This window comes from Schistocerca cancellata, chromosome 2 (genome assembly GCF_023864275.1).
Source record: "Schistocerca cancellata isolate TAMUIC-IGC-003103 chromosome 2, iqSchCanc2.1, whole genome shotgun sequence".
Taxonomy (NCBI): domain Eukaryota; kingdom Metazoa; phylum Arthropoda; class Insecta; order Orthoptera; family Acrididae; genus Schistocerca; species Schistocerca cancellata.
In genome coordinates, this window is record NC_064627.1 from 256127033 (window position 1) to 256133150 (window position 6118).

Genomic DNA, 6118 nt, shown 5'->3' on the forward strand with positions numbered 1-6118 from the left:
TGAGGGGATGAGGAGCTGATGGCGTCGGCGGGGCGTGGGGAGGTAACCATAAGTAGCTATGTAAGGTCATAAATAAATATTTTGACATGATAACGAATTATTGAAACTAAAACAGAAAGACCCAAAGCCAAACGAAAACGAGACAGATGGAAAGAAGTATGTAAACTGCTTATTATTTCAAGAGCAATTTATTATTTAATTCCGCTTGATTAGCTTCTAATTGCTCCTGGACTTTCACTTGATTGGCTGCTAATTGTTCATTCATTTCCCTTTTAATCTCTATTTGCGCTTTAGTTAATTCCCTTTTAGTCTCTATTTGCGCTTTAGTTAATTCCCATTTAGTCTCTATTTGCGTTTTAGTTAAATCTGTTACATTTTTGGCTAACAGTGTTAACTGCTGCATGATTACAGTCAATGGGTTTATTTCGTCCTGCTCAGATGACATCGAAACACTTAAGCTTTGTTGTGGGGCCTGACTAATGCTGCCGCTAGGCACTACTTCAGTTAAGCTAGCGTCTAATGTTTCACTAACCTCAGAAACAGCTGAGGGCTGTTGTGATTCGCTCTGCTGTTGCATTGCCATTTTATAAGCCGCCCTAGTAAGAACCATTAATACACAGAACAACAAATATATAAAGTCACTCGCATCTGAGTTAATAATGTCACTGACCTAAACTTTGCATAATACTCACTTATAATAAACACTTCCTATCTAAAGTTCAACCCAATGATTCTGATTCAAACCGATAGACATTTAAATAGTTATTATAAATTTCTATCTACAAAAATTTAATTGTATATTGTCTGGCCTGAACGACGTTCTCGTAGGTTGTGGCGAAATTGTGACTTCTGGAACAGGCCTCGTCTTCTTTTCTCTCGTGCACATGCAACATAAAATTCACACAATGTTTAAGTAATGCTCAAAAATGAGTCCTGTCACGGTCGCCAAATTTAATATATTTTGTGTGGGATCTAAAATTTAAAAACCTCTCTCACACCGGCCTGATTTAGCTTCACTGATCAGGATAGTAAAAACATGCGTATGTTAAGGGAATTTTCATTCACAAAGCAGGCTTATCACATTCACACAATTCAATACTGTTCTATCCTGATTAAATTTAGCTTAACTTAAATTCCAGAAGGCAGTGAAGCAATTTCGAAGTCTCGGTGCGACGAAAATTGTCAGTCGATCTCCTGGAAACATTTGTAATAATTATTAACTTTCGGTGATCACATGGGGAAGACCGGAGATCTGCTGGTAAGACCGTGTTAGCCTATTTATTTGAAGTAACTGGATATCTTGAGCATACAAAACGGCAGGTTCGTCCAGTGTAAATCAGACGTTCCCCACTGATCCCGTGCAACACAGCGTAGTAAGCAGACACTGTCAATAATAATCAGTTACATAATACGCGAACACACTTACTTTGGTTTAGTTCATGTATTAAATTCCTTCTCATACAGAATCTCATCAAGATGGCGACTAGCCCAACAATACATACATATACATCCTTCTTTCACGACTAATCGGCAAGAAGTCCTCTATTCTTTTCATAAGAGAAAACATAGATAGCAGAGCAGCTATTCCATGGAGTAAATGGACGCTCCAAGGAATAATTGGGCTTGAAACTACTTTGCATTGATAATCGGTAAGATAAGAAGAGATATTTCGAGATATGTACTGAGTTATATAATTTATAAAATTTCTGAAAATATCGTGGAGAGACCGCTGCAAGAGACATTACAAACTGTTAATACATATATCCCACTGTGAGACAAGACGGTCAAGGCCTTGACGGAAAATGGTTTGCGGTTGCCTACGGAACCATGACTGTACCCAGACATATACCTTTTCGTTCGAAGCAAATCGGCGGCCACGAGTGTCTTGCTTCAGTGCAACAAAAACTTGGAAGTAGCAAGGGAAGATACCGAGATTGTACGGAGAATGCGTAAGGGCTGCCCAGCGAAACATCTGCAGAGTACCCGAAACAACAGAATGATGCCGTCCGTCAACACTCCTGGGCGTTTGGACTTGAAGGCGCTCCTCAGTCTTCGCAAAGAGTTCACATACCACTGTGCTTTAATTGTGGCGCCGTGTTCCTCAACGTCCATGAGCACGGTGTCTTGCGGTCGAAGTGAAAGGGCATCTTGACTTTTCTTCATGTGCCTCGTTTTCATTTGGTTGCCTCTTATAGGTACAGCAGGTAGTAATCAAAAGTTCCCGAAGTCTGAATTTTGTGCATAAGTGGTTACGAGTACACTGAAATAATGCAGAGTCCTTCTTGAATCAGCGTGGAAAGTACGTGAGAACTGAGCGGTTTGGTTAGTAGGTTTTAGGCATATTTTTATGTTTTCAAAAGAGTAGAATTATTTATCTGCTACATGGTCTCCAGTTTTTACACTACTGGCCATTAAAATTGCTACACCAAGAAGAAATGCAGATGATAAACGGGTATTCATGGACAAATATATTATACTAGAACTGACATGTGATTACATTTTCACGAAATTTGGGTGCATAGATCCTGAGAAATCAGTTCCCAGAACAACCACCTCTGGCCGTAATAACGGCCTTGATACGCCTGGGCATTGAGTCGAACAGAGCTTGGATGGCGTGTACAAGTACAGCTGCCCATGCAGCTTCAACACGATACCACAGTTCATCAAGAGTAGTGACTGGCGTATTGTGACGAGCCAGTTGCTCGCCCACCATTGAGCAGACGTTTTCAATTGGTGAGAGATCTGGAGAATGTGCTGGCCAGGGCAGCAGTCGAACATTTTCTGTATCCAGAAAGGCCCGTACGGGACCTACAACATGCGATCGTGCATTATCCCGCTGAAATGTACGGTTTCGCAGGGATCGAATGAAGGGTAGAGCCACGGGTCGTAACACATCTGAAATGAAATGTAACGTCCACTGTTCAAAGTGCCGTCAATGCGAACAAGAAGTGACCGAGACGTGTAACCAATGGCACCCCATACCATCACGCCGGGTGATACGCCAGTATGGCGATGACGAATACACGCTTCCAATGTGCGTTCACCGCGATGTCGCCATACACGGATGCGACCATCATGATGCTGTAAACACAACCTGGATTAATCCGAAAAAATGACGTTTTGCCATTTGTGCACCCAGGTTCGTCGTTGAGTACACCATCGCAGGCGCTCCTGTCTGTGATGCAGCTTCAAGGGTAATCGCAGCCATGGTCTCCGAGCTGATAGTCCATGCTGCTGCAAACGTCGTCGAACTGTTAGTGCAGATGGTTGTTGTCTTGCAAACGTCCCCATCTGTTGACTCAGGGATCGAGACGTGGCTGCACGATCCGTTACAGACATGCGTATAAGATGCCTGTCATCTCGACTGCTAGTGATACGAGGCCGTTGGGATCCAGCACGGCGTTCGGTATTACCCTCCTGAACCCACCGATTCCATATTCTGCTAACAGTCATTGGATCTCGACCAACGCGAGCAGCAGTGTCGCCATACGATAAACCGCAATCCGAGCTTTATCAAAGTCGGAAACGTGATGGTACGCATTTCTCCCCCTCACACGAGGCATCATAACAACGTTTCACCAGGCAACGCCGGTCAAATTCTGTTTGCGTGTGAGAAATCGGTTGGAAACTTTCCTCATGTCAGCACGTTGTAGGTGTCGCCACCGGCACCAACCTTGTGTGAATGCTCTGGAAAGCTGATCAGTGCGTATCACAGCATCTTCTTCCTGTCGGTTAAATTTCGCGTCTGTAGCACGTCATCTTCGTGGTGTAGCAATTTTAATGGCCAGTAGTGTATGTTGTTTGTGTGGCAATCTCATTTCTGTTACTCCTCAGTATCATCTTGTTTCTTTGATTTACTCTCAATTCATTTTATGCATTCAGTAGACCACTTCTTTCAACGGCCTGTGTAGTTCTTCCTGACTTCCACATTTTAATTGAAACTGGGACACCTCTGCGCACGTGTATTATATCAAAGCTCCGGCAGCTGATTTTCGTTAGAAGCAAAGATCCAAGTCTAAGCCAGTCGCATGAAGTTTTATGAATAAAACGGTCCTGATCTCATTTATGAACGGTTTCGGTCGAAATAAAGGACTGTCGCTACCAGAGGCATCAACTGGTGTGCCCCTTTACGAATCGTAACGGCTTAATAAAACATGATCTAGACTGCTTTGCTCATCAAGTAATTCAAGAGCACTGACGTTTCTTGTCTCACAGCGCCGTCTTTGAGTTGTGTGAAGACCAAGAAAGCCATGGAACGGTGAATCTCCTGACACCTCTGCAATTTCAATCGAATGTGACTCTTAATTAATAAGTCACTGTTGATTAACATTACCTTTATTTATTGTTGATGAGAGTTCATATCTAAATTATTTTAGAACGGCTATGCAGACTCAGCTGGCCAGGGAAGCAGTTGATGAACATGCTTTGTCATGATAAACTGCATAACGCAAAGGGCAGGTAATTAAATAGATGAATAAATAAAAAGGTGCTGTCTACATGCTATGTACAATAACAACAAAAAAGCATACAAATGCAGTCTCTCGAAAGCTAAAAGAAGTTACGGCCTTGCAAGCAAACGTGGAACTTCCGGTGTCCATGCCTGCCACCGGGTCACAGAGCTTGCTCTTTTATGTTATTCCTTGAAGAAAACCAGAATGCGAGGCAGACGGGTCAGAATGAGAAGAAGTAGGCGGTGAGCTCACAGAAGCAATGTCAGAGTAAAGACAGCGCGACGATCGTAAGTAGGCGTCACTGCGGGCTTTCCCCCCTGATGTGGCTGCTTCTCAGGAAACGGCAAAAACGTTTCTCAACGCAGTTCTCCAAACTTCCTGTTCAAATTTTTGCTGTGTAACTCTCTTTCTCAACGTCGCAACAGCTACGGAATGGCATTCCCACGACTCTGTTACAGGATTTACATTTTCGCTAGAACTCAGGAAACTTCCATTTAGCTTGTTTCTAATGTGGGTCACTTAGTCTTCACGTTTTTGTCATAATCAGGGACTTCATACATGTGATTTCATTCCCACTCCTCTTCTCGTTACCAGAAGAGCGCCTTCAAATACATCCATTTTACATGATTTCATGTGTAAGTTGAATTGAAATAAGCGTGAAATGAAAAAAAATATGAACTGGAAAAAAAGAAGCTAAGGCTGCCTTGAACGAACAAGGTACTATGATCTGACAAAATCGTCATTGGATTTTACACTCAATACGCTGGGGAATGAGCCTCCTTTTCTTGTTGGTGTGATCTTCAGACCGAAGACTGTTTTGTTGCAGCTCTCCATGCTACTGTATCCTGTGCAAGTCTCTTCATCTCCGAATAAGTACTGCAACCTACATCCTTCTGAATCTGCTTACTGTATTCATCCCTTCGTCTCCGTCTACGATTTTTACCCCTCACACCTCCGTCCTATCTACCGATCCCATTTTTTAGTCAAGTTGTGCAACAAATTTCTTGTCTCACCAATTCTATTCAGTACCTCCTCAATAATTACGCGATCTACCCATCTAACCTCCAACATTCTTTTGTAGCATCACATTTCAAAAGCCTCTATTCTCATCTTGACTAAATGTTTATCGTCCATGTTTCACTTCATTACATGGCTACACTCCAGACAAATACCTTCAGAAAAGACTTCCTAACAGCTTAATCTATATTAGATGTTAACAAACCTCTCTTCTTCAGGAACAATTTTCTTGCCATTGTCAATCTACATTTTATATCCTCTCTACTTTAGCCATCATCAGTTATTTTACTGGCCAAATTGCAATACTCACCTACTGCTCGTTTCCTAACCCAGTTCCCTCAGCATCATCTGATTTAATTCGACTACATGTCGTTATCCTTGTTTTACTTTTTTCGTGTTCATCTTACATCCTCGTTTCAAGACGCTGTCCGTTACATTCAGCTGCTCCTACAAGTCCTTTGCTGTCTCTGACTGAATTACAATGCCTGCAGGAAATCTCAGAGGTTTTATTTCTTCTCCCTGAAATGAAATTATTTCTGAAATTTTTCTTCAGATTCATTTACTGCTTGCTCAGTTTACAGATTGAATAACGTCTGGGATAAGGCTTCAACCCTACCTCACTCCCTTTTCAGCAGCTGCTTGTCTTTCAT